The sequence below is a fragment of the Ranitomeya imitator genome, chromosome 4, assembly GCF_032444005.1.
Source record: "Ranitomeya imitator isolate aRanImi1 chromosome 4, aRanImi1.pri, whole genome shotgun sequence".
Lineage (NCBI taxonomy): Eukaryota > Metazoa > Chordata > Amphibia > Anura > Dendrobatidae > Ranitomeya > Ranitomeya imitator.
The window spans coordinates 248,927,350-248,949,903 of record NC_091285.1 but is presented as its reverse complement, the minus strand read 5'-3'; the positions used below and the strand labels follow the sequence as shown (position 1 = coordinate 248,949,903).

At 45.0% G+C, this 22,554-nt stretch overlaps 1 protein-coding gene across 1 annotated transcript in view; it reads left to right on the top strand.

The window, feature by feature from the left end:
* Nucleotides 1-15,554: 15,554 nt before the first annotated feature.
* The window catches only part of SLC38A4 (solute carrier family 38 member 4), a 186,675-nt gene continuing 179,675 nt past the window's right edge, over nucleotides 15,555-22,554 (top strand). The window contains exon 1 of the mRNA XM_069764486.1: nucleotides 15,555-15,615. The gene's annotated coding sequence lies outside the window, so the exon portion shown is untranslated. The remainder of the gene's footprint in view (nucleotides 15,616-22,554) is intronic.

Genomic DNA, 22,554 nt, shown 5'->3' with positions numbered 1-22,554 from the left:
GCCCTGGGCGTCCTTGTAAAGTGATTAAATAAAGGGGGAAAATTAACTGTATAATAGATTTGGGAAATTGTTTGTGACGCCACCTTTGGTGTTTGGCTATAATAGCCGATGCTGCAGTCAGATCCTCTGAGGCGATGGTAGCGCAGCAAAGATGGTGCAGCTCTCCACGGGTAGAGCTAGTCCCATGGCAGTTGTAGGTTAAGTGTTAAGATGGCAGTTGTGGTTATGTCAGGCAGGTGACGCAGGAATAACTCAAATGACACAGCAAGGTGCAGCTTCCAATTTTACTTACAGTTCTCCAGTCCACAAACGCCAATCGGATGCTGTGTTTTCCACGCCAGTGGTCCAGCAACGTCCCAGGTAAATTGGGGTGCACCTTTCCAGAACTACTTTCTTACGCCTTTCTCTGGCCATCTCACTATACTGGCTTCCGCTTCACCTGCCCAGCATCTCACCCACAGTGTCCCAAGCCATCAGCCACGAACCTGGTCGGGCGACGTCCTCTGAGTCCCCTGAATTCTATCTGGCTGCCTTTTTTGGCGAGTTATGGGTGGATGTGGCTGTGACTCTTACAGATGCCACAGCCTCTGGTTTCTTCCACTAAGTTGGGGCCGGTCCCCTGACTGTTACCTGGTCCTTCCACCAGACTACGGTCGGCGTGGATGTGGGTCCCACAGGTAGCTTCTGCACATCCCGTGCCCCTAGGACTCTTTCTGTCCTCCCGGGAGCTTCTTCCTGTCTCTCCATCACACTTCTCTCCTCAGCTTCGTTCTTCACTCCTCTCCCTTTGGTCTCCCAGGACCAACTGCTCTAGCACACTCTCTACCCGCCTTCTAAGCTCCTCCCCTTTTTCCTACCTTCCCCACCAACTCCAACCACCCAGTCCTATCCAGCCTGGGATGAGGCCATCCTCCCTAAGGGTGCACCCAGGTGCCCTGTCTGAAATGGTGTGTGTTGGGTGTGATTGTTAGAGTCCTGGGTAGTCCCCCCTCCTTATCCGAGAATGGGATGCCACACCTCTGGTCAATGTGCAGTACCTCTATGGCGACTAGACCCTCAGGGGCACCACAGTGAGCTGGCTTGCGGCTGTCACACGTGTTAGCTGGGAATGATGGGAATGAATGGTAGAGCAGCTCACTCGGCTAGACACAGAGGTAGAAACGGAACACTGTCTCATTAATAACATGCTTGGTTTATTAAAAACAGCTTAAACCAAGTTGGTAAAATAAACACGGCCCTCTGGGAAAACAGGAAAACAACAATGCTGTTCACAGTCTGTTCGTTTGCAGGGAGCACCACAGGTTCAGTCTTTCCTCCTCAGGACAAACCACTGGAGAATCCTCTCTCCAGCCCTGCTGAACAAAGACTGCCTTTGGAGTCCAGCTATTCAAGCCCCAGACCATGTGACTCCTCATCCATGTGACTGATCACATGACTGTGACATCACACAGGTCCAGTCAGCACGTGGTGATGCCGGCTCTGCAGGTGGATATAAGGTTGACTTACTCGTACCCTGTCTATGGATGTTCACATAAAAGCCAGCCCAATTAAGCAACTTAGCTTAATCCTTACAACATGTAGTGTGCTGGAAGAAAATACTCTGGGTTTCACATCTCTGATGCCATTAAGCATAATGGCACATATCTTCCCTCCAGTACATTACCTGTGACTTTGTCACAGTGGGAAAACTTGCAAAATCAGCAGTGAATCAAATTTTTATTTTTCTCTCTGTATAATATGGATTTTTGTAAATGATTAATTTTAAGGGTCATCATTTCAAAAGAATATTTGTCGAGAATATGTTCGAAAGTGGTACAAGGTTCTCACGGAAAATGGTGGGCCGAATAGGGACACGTAAGCCTCAAGGGATTCGTGGTACTTTCAAGCATTGTGTGAGCTTTGCAGAATGTAATTCAGCATTGATCAAACATCGTGGAGCCCGTTCAAATTCCCTGCTGCGTGTTTCCTTCAGAGGGGAATTAAGAAAATTGTTGGAAAAATTACATTGGACTAATATGTTGCTGGTTTCCTCAGCAATGCAGGAGAATATAGCCATATGAGTTGTATAAATAAGGTGATCATGTAGAAGAAAAAAATTATTATATAGCACGGCACTCCTATACTGTATATGGTGCACAAGTATGATCCTATCCTTTTAAAATATAATGAAGATAACTTGGCATTCACGTAGTTAATCAAAATAAATTATTTTTATATTTAAATTACTTATTTTTAGTGCAGGCAATCCCAGAATAAACGTTTAGGTCAATCCTGGCCTGTAAGGCTTCCAGCCACTTGGCCCTTCCACGGGCCACAAACCAAGCCAGGGTAAAGGATGCGGTCTCTAGACCTGATGCTGTCTCTGGTGTTCCAGTAAAGTGTTCTTTGTCCTTCTCCACCAAGCCACCTGGTATTACTTCTTTCTCTACTAGCTCCCACATAGATATAACTCTATCTACAGTAGCTATCTATCCATTTATCTATAGATAGATAGATCAGGGTCGGACACTGACAGCTTGGGACCCCTGTGCAAGAAATGTGTCTGGACCCCCTTTTGTGGAGACAAAACTACAGATACATAGATAGATAGATAGATAGATAGATAGATAGATATCTTATTGTTCAGGCTGAGAACCACTGAATGAACTGCTGCAAGCGCAGACTCAGTGACTAGCGGTGACATCATCGAGGTTACTTCCAGTCACTGAGGCTGCATTCCCATCCGGGCTGCACTGCAGTACCTCAGCACCGTGGGAAAAAGTCAGTGATGAGATCACCGCAGTTCAAGGTCAGTGACTTCATAGCAGGTCACAGTGAGAAATTCTCACTGTGTGGTACTGATGCGGCACACAGATGCCACATGTATTATATACACGGACACAGAAATCTGCTGTAATGATTTGACATTAGCGCGAACGCCATTGAAAAAATTCTACATGGCGCTCATACTACAGTCAGAAAGGTGAAGTGAGTTAATTGGCTGTCAATTCCCAGGACCTTTTCGATGGCACCGGGAGAGTGAGAACTTTTTCATGCTTGCAGTGACGTCAGACAGGTCCTACCAGTACTGAGCAGCGGTAGCAGATGCTGTTCAGTGTCTCTGCTAAATGGCAGGCTGTATGGTTGCATCACACAACCATGCAGCCTGCCATTTAGATGTAGCAGAGCTAGACCCATCATGGGACAAATGGATTATCATCTTTTCTGCAGAAATGTGAATAATATTGTTGTTTTTTATTTTAACTCTTTTGCAGAAGACAATGGCATCAGTGGAACGGACAAAGTTGCAAGTATAGTTTAATTAAGATTTATTAACCCTTTTCCAACGTTGAGTGTAATAGTACGACCACTTTGAAATTCCTCCTTTTGATATGGGCTCCGGCGCTGAGCCCACATTTTTCCTGACGCATGACAGCTGCTTTGAACAGCTGACATGTGCCTCTAACAGCCGCAGGTGGAACTGCGATCCACCCGTGGCTGTTAACCTGTTAAATGCCGCTGTCAATCTCTGACATTGAACTCACACCGGGAATCCCGCCCATCAGTGACCCCGTCACATGATCGTGGGTCACCGATGGGTTGTCAAGATGACTAGAGGTCTCCAGCAGACCTCTGTAGATGTCATAGCCCAATTGCTATGAGCGCCACCCTGTGGTTGGCGTTCATAGCAACTGAGCATTTCTGCTTCACACAGGCAATCTGATCATCACCTTTGTGTAGCACAGGCGATGAGACATCTGCAACTTCTAGTCTCCCATGAAGACTATTGAAGCACCAAAATGTAAAAAAAAGTTTTCAAAAAATGGATTAAAAAAGTATTAATGTTCAAATCACCCCCTTTTTGACCCATTCAAAACAAAACACACAAAAAAAAAATCGAACAAGCGCATTTTTTGTATCGTTGCATACAGAATTGCCCGATAATAAAAAAAAGAGTTAACCCCATTGGCAAATGACATAACGAGAAAAACATTCCAAATGTCAGAATTATGCTTTTTTAGTTGCCTCTACATTGCAATAAAATGCAATAACGAGCGATCAAAAGATCCTTTCTACACCATAATGGTGTCAAATAAAACGTCAGCTCAGAGTGCAAAAAAGAAGCCTCACCAGGCCAAGATCACAAAAATTGGAGGCGCTACAGGTCTTGGAAAATGGCGCCTTTTTTTTTTTTACCAAAGTTTGGATTTTCTTCACCACTTAAATAAAAAAAGAACCTAATCATGTTTGGTGTCTATAAAATCATAATGAAGAACATAGTAAAAAAATATGGAATTTCACTTTATTTTGCAATTTCACCGCACTTGGAATTTTGTTCCCGTTTTCCAGTAAGTCATGTTAAAACCAACGGCGTCATTCAAAGATAAAACTTGTCCATCAAAAAACAAGCCCTCATATGTCCATTTTGACTGAAAATTACAAAAAGTTATGGCTCTGGGAAGAAGGAGAGCAAAAAATGAAAACACAAAAACAAAAATACCTCCTGTCATTAAGGAGTTAAAGGAGTTTGTGTCTTTCTTTCAAAGGACTTTATTCTGGGTGTGTGTGTTTTTGTACAATACAACTATGGGGTTAGTAATGGGGGCACCTTATTGACACCTCTCCATTACTAACCTCTGGGCTTGATGTCATCTGACAATACAAAGGTGACATCAACCTCCAAAATAACACCCCACTTGCCACTGCTACAGGGCAAGTGGGAAGAGCGAGGCTAAGTGCCATAATTGGCACATCTTTGAGATGTGCCTTTTCTGGGGCGGCTGAGAGCTGATGTTTTTAGCCTGAGTGGGCAGTATCCATGGCCCCTTCCTAGGCTATTAATATCAGCCCACAGCTGTCTGCATAGCTTTTGCTGGTTATTAATTATAGGGAGACCCTACATCATTTTTTGGAATATAGCTGTGAGCTGATATTAATAGCCTAGGAAGCTCCATGAGTATAAACCTCTTCTCAGGCTATAAACATCTGCCCCCAGCCGTCGGCTTTCCCTCTGCTGGCTAAAAATTTACACAGGAGCCCATGCCATTTTTTTCTGAAAAATAATCTTTTACTAATTAAATAAATGTAGACTAAGTTGCACACACATTGTACTAATTTTATATGTCACTGAAATCTGAATATCTATATATCTTTGTGTATATACTGTGTGTAATCCATCAATTCTATCCTGTCGGCTCCTGCTGTGATTTTACAGTATGTGGCTGCTGAATTGCCAGCTTTTGTTAGATATATAGATAGATATATGTGTGTGTGTGTGTGTGTGTGTGTCACTGACATCTATATATCGATCTATTTTATGTGTATATATCTATTCTATCTATTCTATTCTAGCCTGTCACTCTGTGATTTTACTGTATGCTGTAGATGAATTGCCTGCTTTTCATCTATCTATCGATCTATCTATCTATCTATCTATCTATCTATCTATCTATCTATCTATCTATCTATCTATCTATCTATCTATCCCATCCATTCCAGCTTTTTTCCCATACCCCCAGTCCTATTTGTTGGGTCCAGCAGAAAAATATTCAGCTTTCCCATTGACTTGCATTGGATCTGTTATTCGGTACGAATACATGGTTATTAGTAAGTATTTGTGCTGATTTCAAGAAACCGAATATTTCACAATTCGCTCATCACTAATGATTGTGCATTTATTGTTTTAATAAGTATATAACTTTATAATGACTTCCTAATCTTCTTATGTGGTGTGACAAAACACTCTGGGATCGCCTTTGCTGGGGTCAAAGGACACATGGTTTGTGCATTGAATCTGAGGCGTACAGCAGGTTTCTGAGCAGCCTGACCTCAGGTCAGATTTATTAACATGAAAGCAACACAAAAAATAAAACATAAAAATAAATCCTAGCCTGTCCGGCACTAACTAAACAAATACGTTGCTATCTCAACAACTGGGGGGCTTCTCCCACCCAGCTAACATCATACAGATCTTGAGCAGAGCTCTTCACTCACGTTTGTCTCACACAGGCAGGCAATCTGTGTGCCCCAGGCAGACACTGGAAACACCCAGCTGGTCATCTTTTATTCCTGCAATCATTAACCCATTAGCACCCTGAAGATACTGAGTGGCCTAATTCACATAGGACAAACACCTGGGCGAGATATACCTGCCTCCATCTACCACACCAGCATGAGTCTTACATATCCCCCCCCCCCTTGCTCAGACCACTCCGGTCGAGCAAGAACACTTTTGAAACAGTGCACTCGGGATAGGGCATCGGCGTTCCCCATCTGCACCCCAGGTCGGTGCTCCACCGTAAAAGAGTAAGCCTGCAGGGCAAGGAACCACCGGGTTACCCGACTATTACGGTCCTTGTGGAGGTGCATCCACTTGAGAGGGGCATGGTCGGTGACCAGCCTAAACTTCCTACCAGCCAGGTAATACTTGAGGGAGTCGAGAGCCCATTTAATGGCTAGGCACTCTTTTTCAACCACCGCATATCTCTGCTCATGTACATTCAGTTTCCGACTGAGATAGAGGACCGGGTGTTCGACTCCGTCCCTCACCTGGGAAAGTACAGCTCCGACACCAGTATCAGAGGCATCAGTTTGTACCACAAACTCGCTGCTGAAATCAGGAGTCACTAGTACGGGCTGAGAGCACAAAGCCCGTTTCAGGCTGTGGAAGGCCTCTTCAGCAGCTGAGGTCCATTTTACCATGACGGAACCCTTCCCCTTGGTAAGATCCGTCAAGGGAGTAGCCATGGCTGCAAAATTGGGTATGAACCGGCGATAATAGCCGGCAATCCCCAGGAAAGCCTGCACTTGTTTCTTGTTCACTGGTTGTGACCAGCCCTGAATTGCCTGTATTTTGTCAATCTGGGGTTTAACCACTCCTCGGCCAATCACGTAGCCCAAGTATCGGGCTTCTTCAAGCCCGATGTGGCATTTCTTGGGGTTTGCCGTTAAACCTGCATCTCGCAGGTCATCAATCACCGCTTGTACCTTCTGGAGATGAGTTTCCCAGTCCATGCTGTAAATTACGATGTCATCCAGGTAGGCAGAAGCGTACTGTCTGTGAGGCCTCAAGACTCGATCCATCAATCTCTGGAACGTTGCGGGAGCTCCGTGAAGTCCAAACGGCATATAGACATACTGGAACAGACCTTCCGGTGTAGCAAATGCCGTCTTCTCTCTGGCCGCCTCGGCCAGAGGAATCTGCCAGTACCCCTTTGTTAAATCCAGGGTCGTAATGTATCGGGCTTTACCAAGCCGGTCGATCAACTCATCGACCCGGGGCATAGGGTACGCATCAAATTTAGAAACTGCATTCAATTTCCTAAAGTCATTACAAAACCGGATGGAGCCATCCGGTTTAGGTATCAACACAATTGGACTGGACCAGGCGCTGTGTGACTCCTCAATGACTCCTAAGTCCAACATTGCCATCACTTCCCAGGAGACGGCTTCACGGCGGGCTTCCGGAATCCGGTAGGGCTTCACATGAACAGTGACGCCAGGCTCTGTGACAATCTCATGTTTCACCAACTTAGTCCGGCCAGGTTTTTCGGAGAAAAACTGTCGGTTCTGTAACAAAAATTGCTTAACCTCAGATTTTTGTCGTTCTGAGAGAGTCTCAGCAACCTGCACCTCTGGTATAGTAGGTGAACAAACCGGACGGGGCAGATCTGCCGTTAGGGCAGAGCGGTCTTTCCAGGATTTTATCAGATTCACATGATAAATCTGTTCCGGTTTTCTCTTACCCGGCTGGTACACTTTATAGTTCACTTCACCAACTCTTTCTCGGACCTCAAATGGGCCCTGCCATTTCGCCAGGAATTTACTATCCACCGTAGGGATTAGGACCAACACCCTATCGCCAGGTGCAAATGTACGGACCTTAGCGCCTCTATCATAACTTTGCCTCTGGGCTCCCTGGGCCTGTAACATATGGTCCCTAACAATGGGCATGACAGCGGCAATACGATCCTGCATTTGTGTTACATGGTCGATCACCGTTTTAAAGGGAGTGACTTGACCTTCCTAGGTTTCTTTTGCGACGTCCAGCAGTCCCCGGGGACGACGGGCGTACAACAGTTCGAAAGGCGAAAATCCTGTGGAAGACTGGGGAACTTCCCTAATGGCAAACAGCAAATAGGGTAACAAGTAATCCCAGTTCTTCCCATCTTTGTCTATCGCCTTCCGGAGCATCTGTTTTAAGGTTTTGTTAAAGCGCTCAACCTGGCCATCTGTTTGAGGGTGATAGACAGACGTACGCAACGGGTCTATTTGTAAGAGCCTGCAGAGCTCCTTCATTACCCTCGACATAAAGGGAGTCCCCTGGTCGGTGAGTATCTGTTTTGGAATTCCCACCCGACTAAACACTTGTACCAATTCCTTGGCAATCGTCTTGGTAGCTGTGTTACGCAAAGGGACGGCTTCCGGGTAACGAGTGGCATAGTCCACGATGACGAGGATATGTTGGTGCCCACGTGCGGATCGGGGAAGGGGCCCAACCAAATCCATCCCAATTCTCTCAAAAGGGACCCCGATGATAGGAAGGGGTACCAAAGGGCTACGGAACTGAGATTTAGGGGCCGCGATTTGGCACTCTGGACAGGACTCACAATAGTTACGCACATCACAATGTATTCCAGGCCACACAAAACAATGTAATATCCTTTCTGTGGTTTTCTGTACCCCCAGATGTCCCCCCATTATATGTCCGTGGGCCAAATCCAGTACCTTCCGCCGATAAGGTTTGGGTACCACTAACCGTTGCACTGTGTCTTCCCCTTTTTTTTCTACCTGGTAGAGCAAATCATTTTCAAGAACCATATAGGGGTACGCTAGCCTAGTGTCAGGTTCTACGGGTACCCCATCTATCATTTTTACATTTTTCCTAGCCGGAGTCAGGGTAGGATCTTTCATTTGCTCGCTGTGGAAGTCATCCACCTGGACTCCCAAATCTGGCAGGCAGGGTGCCGGATGGCTGTCTGCCTCCGCCTCTCGCTGAAGTTCCTCAGTTTCCTCTGTTTCCCCCGCCATGACGGAGAAGGGGTACTGAAGGTTAGATTCACTAACCTCCCCAGCAACATCTTCCTGTGGGGTCTCCTCTAGGGACTCGGGATTTCCAGATGGCATGGGGGTACAGCTACCGTGAAGGAGCAACTGATTCTCCCACAACTGCCAGAAATAGGGAAAATCCCTGCCCAGGATTACATCATGTAACAATGCGGGAACAAGTCCCACTTTGTGCTGCACTGACCCATAGGGAGTAGAAATCCATATGACCCCTGTTAAGTACGAGCGGGTGTCACCATGCACACACGTCACAGAAAACTTGTCAGACGGACCAGACGGAAGTGCCACTAGACTAGCTTTCACCAGAGTCACCACACTTCCAGAGTCTAGTAATGCCACAACATTTTTCCCATCAACAGATAATTCACACAGGTGTTTCACTGTATCATTTTGACCCGCATTCACACTCACTAGCTGTGTAACCAAAGACATGCGTTTTCTAGAGTCTATAACGTCGCACTGCATGGGTTCAGCGGTAACAGGACAGTTCGCAGAAACATGACCCTTCTCATGGCAGCGGAAACACCTAACAGGTCCCCTACTGAGACCACCGTCCAATACTCTTGGTCTCGGAGTGCGAGCAGTCCCGGACTCCTCCCCCACAGTTTTAAGCGATTTTCCTTCACCCGTGGTCCCTGGAACAGTCTTACCGGTTCCACGAGGAGGAGGCACAGACCGGGGTTTGGCGGTGTCGTCGGGAAGTCCTTCTGCCACGGAATAACGCTCGACCAACTCCACAAGTTGATCCGCTGTCGTGGGATTTCCTTGGCTTACCCACCTTTTCAGCGCTGGGGGTAGTACTCTCAGGTACTTGTCCAGGACAACCCGCTGGATTATTTCGGGTATTGTCAGTACCTCGGGTTGCAGCCATTTCTTTGTCAAGTAGATCAGGTCGAACATCTGAGACCGCGCTGGTTTATCTTGCTGGTATGTCCACTGATGTACCCTCTGTGCACGGACAGCCGTCGTCACACCCAGCCGGGCCAGGATCTCAGCTTTCAGCTTCTCAAAGTCCTGAGCGACCTCTGGGTCCAAATCATGGTAAGCTTTTTGGGCCTCGCCGGAGAGAAACGGGGCAATCAAATCGGCCCATCGTGCCTTCGGCCACTTCTCTCTCAATGCCGTCCGCTCAAACGTTGTCAGGTATGCCTCGACGTCATCTTCTGCAGTCAGCTTTTGCCAGTATCGACTCACATGGATCCTTCTGGACTCTGCTTCCGGGTCAGCGTCAGGCATGCTCACCAGGCGCTGCGCCACCTGTTGGAGAAGTTGGCGGTCTGCAACCGTCATGTCCAGTAACTCCTTCAGCTGTGCGGCCATCAAGCGATTAGCTTCGTGCTGTGCGGCAGTGGCCTGCTGCTGTACGGCAGTGGACTGTACTAAGGCTTTCACCACGTCTTCCATGCTGTCGCCTGTGCCACGGTATGCCCGCGTTCTCCACCACAATGTGACAAAACACTCTGGGATCGCCTTTGCTGGGGTCAAAGGACACGTGGTTTGTGCATTGAATCTGAGGCGTACAGCAGGTTTCTGAGCAGCCTGACCTCAGGTCAGATTTATTAACGTGAAAGCAACACAAAAAACAAAACATAAAAATAAATCCTAGCCTGTCCGGCACTAACTAAACAAATACGTTGCTATCTCAACAACTGGGGGGGCTTCTCCCACCCAGCTAACATCATACAGATCTTGAGCAGAGCTCTTCACTCACGTTTGTCTCACACAGGCAGGCAATCTGTGTGCCCCAGGCAGACACTGGAAACACCCAGCTGGTCATCTTTTATTCCTGCAATCATTAACCCATTAGCACCCTGAAGATACTGAGTGGCCTAATTCACATAGGACAAACACCTGGGCGAGATATACCTGCCTCCATCTACCACACCAGCATGAGTCTTACAGTGGGGATATCCCACCATTTCATGGTTCACCCACCATTCATATCTCTGTTTGTTATGGTGGATGGTCATCTTTTTTCCTGTCCTGGCACATCTTTTGTTGTTTTGGTTTTCAAACGAGTTAGGGCTCATGGGATGACTCAGACCTGTCATGGGTACAATTTTGTTTAATGGAAAAAAAAATCAATTCCTCAATTTTTACACCATTTACTAACCCTCCTTAATAATTTGTTCACTATATTGTTAAAGTTGTTATAATTACAAGGATACCAAGTATGTCTTTATTATTTGCTGACTTATGATGTTTATTTAAAAAAAAGTGCATTAAAAATGTCAGTATTGTAATTGTTTTTCATTGTTTTGTGGTTATTTTATTGGGAGAAAAAAAAGCTCTGACCTCTAGATTACAAGGATATAGAAATGCACTGGTACATAGAAATGTATCCCTATATACCAGTACATTGAGCCTGTAGTGCAGCAGAATGCATTGTACTGGAAAGTACAGAAAATTCTCCTATTCTCTGCAAAGTAGTCTGGGGTTCACAGATTTTGCTGCTGTCTTCAGTGATTCAAGTTGTGGGTTCGATTCCCAGGGAGACCAGAATTTAAGAAAAGAGCTATTTATTTAAATGACTAAGTATAGACAGAGCAGAGAGATGCCGGCCTCGCCCCCCAGAGCCCAGACAGGATGAAAAACAGAGAAGAACTTAACACCAGCAGTGAAGTCCAGTGAAGCTTTAACTGCAGGAGTCAATGCAGACAATGTGAGTGAAAGGTAGGACATAGCCATGGCCACCCAGGACAGCTCCCCTTAAAGGGAACCTGTCACCCCGTTTTTTCAGATTGAGATATAAAAACTGTTAAATAGGGCCTGCACTGTGCGTTACAATAGCGTATGTAGTGTACCCTGATTCCCCACCTATGCTGCAAAATACATTACCAAAATCGCCGTTTTCGCCTGTCAATCAGGCTGGTCAGGTCAGGTGGGCGTGGTGACATCGCTGTTTCTTCCCAAGTTTTCCGTTGGCGGCGTAGTGGTGTGCGCATGTCCAAGTGCCGAACCCACTGCGCGCAGGTGAAGAAAAAGCGCGCGATCTGCACTATTACCCTTGTCAGCGGTGGGGGCGGCCATCTTCCTGGGGCCGCGCATGCGCAGATGGAGTGCTCTGCTGCACGGGGCTTCAGGAAAATGGCCGTGGGATGCCGCGCGTGCGCAGATGGAGATCGCGGCGGCCATTTTCCTGAAGCCGAGATGCAAACTCAGCTTTGGGAAAATGGCCGCCGTGATCTCTATCTGTGCACGCGTGGCATCCCGCGGCCATTTTCCTGAAGCCCCGTGCAGCAGAGCACTCCATCTGCGCACGTGCGGCCCCAGGAAGATGGCCGCCCCCACCGATGACAAGGGTAATAGCGCAGATCACGCCCTTTAATAGGGAACAGTTAGGAGCTATGAATCAGTTACTGTTCAAAAGAATATTAGCTATTCTGCAATACCTGGTAGCATCCACTATACATTGAATGGAGCTGTGCAAGTGGGGGTGTCGAGTGTCAGACCACCAGTGATGTGATATTGACATCTTGTGACCTGATAGCCCAAGGAAGCCCTGCTAATAATTAAATGTAATGTAAGGCGCTGCGGAATATGTTGGCGCTATAGAAATAAAATTATTATATTGATAATATAATAATAATGATGATGATGATGATGAAAGATATCAAGTATAAAGAAATGTATCTTACCAAGATAGATAGATAGATAAATAGATAATAGATAGATAAACAGATGAGATAGATAGATATGAGATAGATAGATAGATAGATACATAGATAGATAGATAGATAGATAGATAGATAGATAGATAGATAGATAGATAGATAGATAGATAGATAGATAGATAGATTCAGGGGTGGATTAAGGGTAGGCAGGGCTCCGGGCTGTTCAGACACTGTGGGCCCCCTGGTCATGTGACGGGGTCATGCGGCAGGGTCATGCTATACCTGAATCAGATTATTTCAGAAAAATAGTTGCTGTATGAAACTATAACCTGTCAAACATCCATTGATCTAGTCAATTTACGCCTCAGTTAGGAAGAAAAAAAAACAAAAAAAAAGCACACAATACTATCCCCAGAAGTGCCAGTATTCACAGGAGATCTGTACTTAGCATGCAGTGTCTGTGTAGAGGTAATACAGTGATCACCGGTGACATTATACACAGGACCTCTGTATAGAGTATACAGTGTATAGTGTCCGTGTATAGGTAACACTGACTCACCAGTGATGTCTCTAGGTGAAGTCCTTCATCTTTCATCCAGCACAGACCACCATCACTTCATCCAGCCAGGACTCGTCTCTGCAGGAAATAACACAGTTATCTCGAGCTCCACTTGCAGAACACATTACTTAATTTTTCCCAACTTCTACATTACACCACATGAAGAAAAAGAGGCAACATAGTGTCACTCTACACAGTAACAGGACCGCCCCCCCCATTTAAAACAGTGTCCTCAAAAAATAAAATAAATACATCACTGCAGTAATAAGATCCCTTAATTAGCCACTATGGTAATAATAATATCCCCCATCCTGGCCCCGTGTATCTCATTCCTGGCTTCAGCCGTATGTTCTCCCATCCTGCCCTCATGAGTATCCATCCTGCCCCATATGATCTCCCCATCCTGCCCCATATGATCTCCCAATCCTGCCCCATCAGTCTCCATTGTATCCATCCTGCCCCATGATCCTGCACGATCTGTCTCCAATCCTGCCCCATGTCTTTCATTCTGCCCCGTGTCTCCAATCATGCCCCGTATCTACAGTCTGCCCATGTCTCCAATCCTGCCCCATCTGTCTCCAGTCCTGCCCCCAGTGTCCAGCATCATTGCCCCCAGTGTCCAGCATCTCTGCCCCCAAAGTCCAGCATTTCTGCCCCCAATGTCCAGCATATCTGCTCCCAGTGTCCACCAACTCTGCCCCCAATGTGTCCAGCATCTCTGCCCCCAATGTGTCCAGCATCTCTGCCTCCAGTGTCCAGCATCTCTGCCTCCAATGTCCAGCATATAGCCCCCAGTGTCCAGCATCTCTGCCCCCAGTGTCCAGCATCTCTGCCCCCAATGTCTCCAGCATATTGCCCCCAGTGTGATCAGCATCTCTGCCCCCAATGTCCAGCATCTCTGACCCAATGTGTCCAGCATCTCTGCCTTCAGTGTCCAGCATCTCTGCCCCCAGTGTCCAGCATATTGCCCCCAGTGTCCAGCATCTCTGCCCCCAGTGTCCAGCATCTCTGCCCCCAATGTCTCCAACATATTGCCCCCAGTGTGTCCAGCATCTCTGCCCCCAGTGTCCAGCATACTGGCTTGGGCTCCCGGATTGCCGTTCGCAATAAAAAAAAGTTCTCACCTGTCTGCGCTCCTTCGGCGAAGCTCTCTCCTCGCAGCTGAAGCACGCACTCGCCGGCGACTGACAATGACATCAGACGCCGGGGATGTGCGCGCTGCGGCTGATGTCAGCTGCCAGGCTCTGATTGGCTGGCGGCTGTTAACTATTGACGTGCAGGCGCGCGCCCGCACATCAATAGCGTTTAACTGCCGCAATACCGGTAGGGGCCCGGTGAGCAGATGAGACCCCCTCTGCCCACCGGGCCCATACTATGCCAGTCAGGGCAGTAATGCCCTGATGGCGGCGGGCAATCTGAGCAGTGGCCCAGGGCCCCCCACACCACTGGGCCATGGGCTACTGCCCAGATTGACCCTATTATAATCCGCCCCTGGATAGATTTGTTTGTTTGTTGTGATTTTATAACTCTACTATATGGATACAAGTATTGGGACACACCAATTGAATTCAGATTTTTCATTCAATCCTACAAAAGTATTGAGAGCCCTACACATTACTCCTGCAGGAACGTTTATCCCCTTTTCACTATTAAAACAGCTTCCATTTATTTGGGAAGGCTTTGTACAAGATTTTGGAGTGTTTCTGTGAGAATTTTTGATGGAAAAACATTTAGGACAGCAGACATTTCATGAATTGACTTGTCACAATGGTGGCTCCTTATTTCAGTACCACACTCAAATTCAGTGAGCTCTTTAGAATGAGCCATTCTTTCACAAATGTATGGCGAGGAGCTGAATTTTATACCTTAGACCTGTGGCAGTAGAACTAAATGACAAACCTGGATTCGATGACCGAGAGGTATGTCTCAGTGCTTTTATCCACATAGCGTATTTGTGAAGACACAACAAACTAATATCTATCTTTCTTGGGTTCATTTGCATGGAAAATGTAATTTGTTACAAAAACAGTTTGTTTGGAAATGAATGAATCCTCTAAAGATTGGGAAATCTTTAACGTTTTGTTACGTCGATGACTCTGGAATTAACGACATAAGATATATATGGAAGTTTATCACCTAATTTGTTTACTTGGAATCAATATCCCTAATATTTGGAGGGCATTTGCAATTCTCAGTTTCTTACATCAGGAGCAATGGATACTGTTTGCAAATGTCTAAGATTACAGAAGGGTTCCTTTAAAAGTAGGTTCAGCCCTCTGTGAAATGTGATGCTGAGGGGCCGACCTCTTCCCCATCAGCAAAAAAAGCGAATCAGTAAATGTAAGATCGTCCTGCAGACACAGGCGGCTGAATCTTCTGTGGACTGTACAGAACAAGGTGGGTGCGCTCCATTCATTCTCTGCAGATTGTGGCGGTGGTTTCCTATCACTACAGTTTATAGGGAAAGGTCATCACTACAGACATATTTCAAGTAATCCTTTATATATTTTTTTGCACAAGAGGGAACATATGCACTCACAGGGAAGGCAAGGCATATTTTCTGTGTTCTTCTTAGCTCTTTTTTCAGTGAATTGTAGTCTTGGAGCAAGACCTTGGTGACACAGATGGGATTGTACAATCTAGATTAATGCTTCATATTTCTAGTCTCCTGGTCTTTTTGTGTACCCTGCAATGCACTGGTTGAACCTAGACATGCATGCGTAGGAATAACATACAGCATTGCGGGAGTAACCACATGAGCTGGAGGTTTTGGCACTAAAGTGACACAGGCTGCAATAATTCATTTTCCACTGGCATCTCCATGCTCAGTCATCTGTCATTATATTATCCAGATTATATGTCTTGGATGCAACCATGGTGCTGAGGATTGGAGTATGCCCTAGAAATTAGGCAGCCCTCATTGCTGACACTTTGCCTTAGTTGATACTATGCTATGGTAACGTCCTACTTGTCAGCACTCTCACACTGATCACCAGGGATACTTTGCGGCCAAGCTGTTACATTACATCTAGGAACATCACATATGGTGCCACCCAATACAGTTCATGTCCTAACAATCCCCAACTATTTATTAAATGCAGATGGATCTTATTTTTTAAATTAAATATTTTATATATTTGTTTTATTTTTTTATATACAGCTCTGGCAAAAATTAAGAGACCACTGCGAAATGTTCAGATTGTCTGATTTTTCTCTTTATAGGTCTATTTTCGAGTAAAATGTAAATTGTTCTTTTATTCTATAAACTTCTGACAACATGTCTCCGAAGTTCCAAGCAATACATTTTGTATTTTTTTTCTGAAAAGGAGAAATGGTCAAAATTACAAAAAAAAAAACCCTGTGCCTTCAGATCTCAAATAATGCAAAGAAAACAAGTTCATGATCATTGAGAAACAGCAATACTAATGTTTAACTCAGGAAGAGTTCTGAAATCAATATTTTGTGGAATAACCATGATTTGTAATCACAGCTTTCATGCGTCTTGGCATGCTTTCCTCCAGTCTTTCACACGGCTTCTGGGACAAAAATGTAAGCAGTTCTTCTTTGTTTGATGGCTTGTGACTAGTGTTGAGCATTCCGATACCGCAAGTATCGGGTATCGGCCGATACTTGCGGTATCGGAATTCCGATACCGAGATCCGATATTTTTGTGGTATCGGGTATCGGTATCGGAGGTGTAAAATAAAGAATTAAAATAAAAAATATTGTTATATTCACCTCTCCGGCGGCCCCTGGAACATCACCGCGAGTCACCGGCGTCCGGCAGGCTTCTTTGTTCAAAATGAGCGCCTTTAGGACCTGCGGAATGACGTCGCGGCTTCTGATTGGTCGCGTGCCGCCCATGTGACCGCCACGCGACCAATCAGAAGCCGCGACGTCATTCCTCAGATAAATTCCTAGAATGAGCGCCTTTAGGACCTGTGGAATGACGTCGTGGCTTCTGATTGGTCGCGTGGCGGTCACATGGGCGGCACGCGACCAATCAGAAGCCGCGACGTCATTCCGCAGGTCCTAAAGGCGCTCATTTTGAACAAAGAAGCCTGCCGGACGCCGGTTCCTCGCGGTGATGTTCCAGGGGCCGCCGGAGAGGTGAATATAACAATATTTTTTATTTTAATTCTTTATTTTACACCTCACTATGGATCCCAGGGCCTGAAGGAGAGTTTCCTCTCCTTCAGACCCTGGGATCCATCAGGATACCTTCCGATACTTGGTGTCCCATTGACTTGTATTGGTATCGGATATCGGTATCGGCGATATCCGATACTTTTCGGGTATCGGCCGATACTATCCGATACCGATACTTTCAAGTATCGGACGGTATCGCTCAACACTACTTGTGACTATCCATCTTCCTCTTGATTACATTCCAGAGATTACAGTGGGGTTCAGGTCTGGAGATTGGGCTGCCCATGACAGGGTCTTGACTTTATTAGAAGCCCCAATAGATCGTAACTTTAAAATCCTCATTTCATAGAGACACTAATCTCCAAATGATAATTCCCTCCATACACAACAGCACTAGAGCATGGTTCATTCATGGCTCTGTGTACACACCATTTAGAGTTTGTGGAATGATCTCAACGGAATGGACGCCTTGGGTTGCTTCTGTGTGGACTGTCTGGTCCTTAAAATGACATGGAAATGTTGTTATACAATTCGACTAGACTGCTCAGGATAAGTCAGAATCACGGGATATGCAGATATGTCATTTCATAAACAAACATACAAGAAAAATATTACGATGCAGAATATTAACAGAACAAAAGCCACAAAACTTGCATAGGTAATTAGTAGGGTTTCGGTTTACACTGCTCTGCGTCAGAATATCTGGCCAAATTGTGGTATGCTTGTCATTTAAGAAATGCTACCTATGCACATTGTCTATTATCTACTGTATTTGTAGAATAATAGAACCTAGAAAGCTTAACCCCTTCATGACCATGGGATTTTTTGTTTTTCCGTGTTCGTTTTTCACTCCCCTCCTTCCCAGAGCCATAACATTTTTATTTTTCCGTCAATTTGGCCATGTGAGGGCTTATTTTTTGCGGGACGAGTTGTACTTTTGAACGACATCATTGGTTTTAGCATGTCGTGTACTAGAAAACGGGAAAAAAATTCCAAGTGCGGTGAAATTGCAAAAAAAGTGCAGTCCCACACTTGTTTTTTGTTTGGCTTTTTTGCTAGGTTCACTAAATGCTAAAACTGACCTGCCATTATGATTCTCCAGGTCAGTACGAGTTCGGAGACACCTAACATGACTAGGTTATTTTTTATCTAAGTGGTGAAAAAAAATTCCAAACTTTGCTAAAAAAAAAAAAATTGCGCCATTTTCCAATACTCGTAGCGTCTCCACTTTTCGTGATCTGGGGTCGCTTGAGGGCTTATTTTTTTGCGTGCCGAGATGACGTTTTTAATAATAGCATTTTGGTGCAGATACGTTCTTTTGATCACCCGTTATTGCATTTTAATGCAATGTCGCGGTGACCAAAAAAACGTAATTCTGGTGTTTCGAATTTTTTTCCCGCTACGCTGTTTAGCGATCAGGTAAATGCTTTTTTTTAATTGATAGATCGGGCGATTCTGAGCACGGCGATACCAAATATGTGTAGATTTGATTTTTTTTTTTTATTGATTTATTTTGATTGGGGCGAAAGGGGGGTGATTTAAACTTTTATATTTTTTTTATTTTTTTAACATTTTTTTCAACTTTTTTTTTTTACTTTTGCCATGCTTCAATAGCCTCCATGGGAGGCTAGAAGCAGGCACAACTCGATCCCCTCTGCTACATAGCAGCGATCTGCTGATCGCTGCTATGTAGCAGAAATGCAGGTGTGCTGTGAGCGCCGACCACAGGGTGGCGCTCACAGCCACTGGTCATCAGTAACCATAGAGGTCTCAAGGACCTCTATGGTTACAATGGAGACTCATCGCCAACCCCCGATCATGTGACGGGGGTCGGCGATGCCGTCATTTCCAGCCGCCCGGCCGGAAGCGGTAGTTAAACGCCGCTGTCTGCGTTTGACAGCGGCATTTAACTAGTTAATAGGTGCAGGCAGATCGCGATTCTGCCCGCGCCTATTACGGGCACATGTCAGCTGTTCAAAACAGCTGACATGTCCCGGCTTTGATGCGGGCTCACAGCGGAGCCCTGCATCAAAGCAGGGGATCTGACCTTGGACGTATTATCCCGTCCAAGGTCACTTAGGGGTTAAAGTAGGTACCATCTTCCAGAAAAGCTTTAGATTTATGTTTCTCAACTCCGGTCCTCAAGAACCACCAACAGATCTTGTTTTCAGAATTTCCTTAGTATTGCATAGGTGATGGAATTATTGCTTGAGCAGGTGATGAAATTATCATCCATGCAATACTTGACCTGTTGGTGGATCTTGAGGACTGGAGTTGAGAAACCCTGATTTGGATGGATAAAATAACAACCTGGCCCCACTCACCATCCCCGGGTCCGGAGCTGAGCCTCTATCGCTGCTCGCGATGTTCAGCCAATCTGTCAGGTCAGTGTCTGTAAGGGGGGCTTTCTGTCTACACTGGTAGAGCCACTTAACGCACTGATCAGCTGCGATGCTGAGGACGTAACTGGGTTTAGCACCAGACACCCAGACACTTGTCGTCGGACCCAGAGACAATGAGTAAGGAGCATTTTTTTTCATTTATAAGAAACTGTAGCTGGGATAATGGTTTTCTGAATGGAGACAATCCCTGTAAGTATAAATTTGCCAAAAGCTATGGTATACTTTGTTTATACTATACTTTTCAGTATTTGCAAATTACTAATGATGATTTTTTAAAAAGATTAATCAACCAATTATTAGTCAATAAAATCAAGTAACTGTTAAGTTCTTGGGAGACATTGTGACCATTTGGCTATACAACTGCCTAAAGTTCGAAAAGGGAAAGGTATAGTACCAAAGTCTGGAATATGTAATACAGTTGTGCTCAAAAGTTTACATCCCCCGGTAGAATGTTTGCTTTCTTGGCCTGTTTTCAGAGAATATGACTGAAACACCAAAACTTTTTCTCCACTTATGGTTAGTGGTTGGGTGAAGCCATTTATTGTCAAACTACTGTTTTCTCTTTTTAAATCATTATGACAACCCAAAACATCCAAATGACCCTGATCAAAAGTTTACACACCCTGGTGATTTTGGCCTGATAACATGCACAGAAGTTGACACAAATGGGTTTGACTGACTACTAAAGGTAACTTCCTCACCTGTGACCTGTTTGCTTGTAATCAATATGTGTGCATAAAAGCTGAGTGAGTTTCTGGGATCCAGACAGACTCTTGCATCTTTCATCCAGCCACTGATGTTTCTGAATTGTGAGTCATGGGGAAAGTAGAAGAATTGTCAACGGATCTAGGGAATAGGTAATTGAACTGTATAAAATAGGAAAGGGATACAAAAAGATATCCAAGGAATATGCCAGTCAGCAGCGTTCAAACTGTGTTTAACAATCAGGGGCTCTGTGAAAACAAAACCACGGTCAGGTTGACTAACAAAAATGTCATCCATAAATGCCAGGAAAATTGTTTGGGATACAAAGAAAAACCCACAAATAACATCAGCTGAAATTCAGGAATCTCTGAAAACTAGCGGTGTGGCTGTTTCAAAATGCACAAAAAGGAGGCGCTTGAAGAGAAATGGGCTGCATGGTCATGTCGCCAGTAGAAAGCCATTACTGCGCAAATGCCACAAAGTATCTTGCCTACAATATGCAAAACAGCACAGAGACAAGCCTCAAAACATCTGGAATAAGGTAATTTGGAGTGATAGCACCAAAATTTTATTTTTTGGCCACAATCATAAATGTTACATTTGGAGAGAGGTCAACAAGGCCTATGATGAAAGGAGCACCATTCCTACTATAAAGCACGGAGGTGGATCACTGATGTTTTGGGAAAGTGTGAGCTACAAAGTCACAGGAAACTTGGTCAAAGTTGAAGTAAAGATGAATGCAGCACGTTATCAGCAAATACTGGAGGCAAATTTGCAATCATCAGCCCGGAAGCTGCACATGGGACGTACTTGGACGTTCCAACATGACAACGATCCAAAACACAAGGCCAAGTTGACCTGTTATTGGCTACAGCAGAACAAAGTGAAGGTTCTGGAGTGGCCATCTCAGTCTCCTGACCTCAATGTCATTGAGCCCCTCTGGGGAGATCTCAAACGCGCAGTTCATGCTAGACAGCCCAGGAATTTACTGGAACTGGAGGCTTTTTGCCAAGAACAGTGGGCAGCTTTACCATCTGAGAAAACAAAGAACCTCATCCACAACTACTGCAAAAGACTTCAAGCTGTCATTGATGTTAGAGGGGGCAATACACGGTATTAAGAAATGGGGTATGTGAACTTTTGATCAGGGTGATTTGGATATTTTGGGTTGTCATTATGATTTAAAAAGAGAAAACACAAGTAGTTTGGCAACAAATGACTTTACCCAACCACTGACCATGAGTGGAGAAAAAGTTTTGGTGTTATCATTCACATTCTCTGGAAAAAGGCCAAGAAAGCAAAAATTCTGCTGGGGTATGTAAACTTTTGAGCACAACTGTATGCTGCTCCACAGATGGTATCATTAGTGATAATCCCTTTTAGAACAGAAGTGTACGGACACTATGAAAGAACAGCCACATTTTTATTTTCTTTAACTTGTTACAGGTCTTACTTGTGTAAACGCTTTGTGGGTTTATCTTTTCACTACAAAGTAATGAAATGTGCATATTCATGTTTTTATTACTGTGCTTAAACACATACATAAAAAAATGGTCACATAGTTACATAGCTACGTAGGTTGAAAGAAGACCTATGTCCATCAAGTTTAGTCTTTCTCCACCAATTGTACATTTGTCACTAAATTAACTATAATTTGCAATGTTCTGTGTAGGTGTCAGAGTTTTGAATCAATGTGTATTCTTTGTGCCCGCTTTTACCATCAAAGTATCATCAGTGAATGGTCCGCACGTCCGTTTTTACCATCAGTGTGTCATCAGTGTATGGTCCGTACGTCCGTTTTTCCCATCAGTGTGTCATCAGAGGTTGGTCCATATGTCCGTTTTTACCATCAATGCGTCATCAGTGTATAGTCCGTGTGTCTGTTTTTACCATCAATGTGTCATCAGTGAATGGTTCGTACGTCCGTTTTTACCATCAGTGTGTCATCAGTGTATGGTCCGTGTGTCTGTTTTTACCATCAGAGTGTCATCAGTGTATGGTCCGTGCTTCTGTTTTTACCATCAATGCGTCATCAGTGTATAGTCCGTGTGTCTGTTTTTACCATCAATGTGTCATCAGT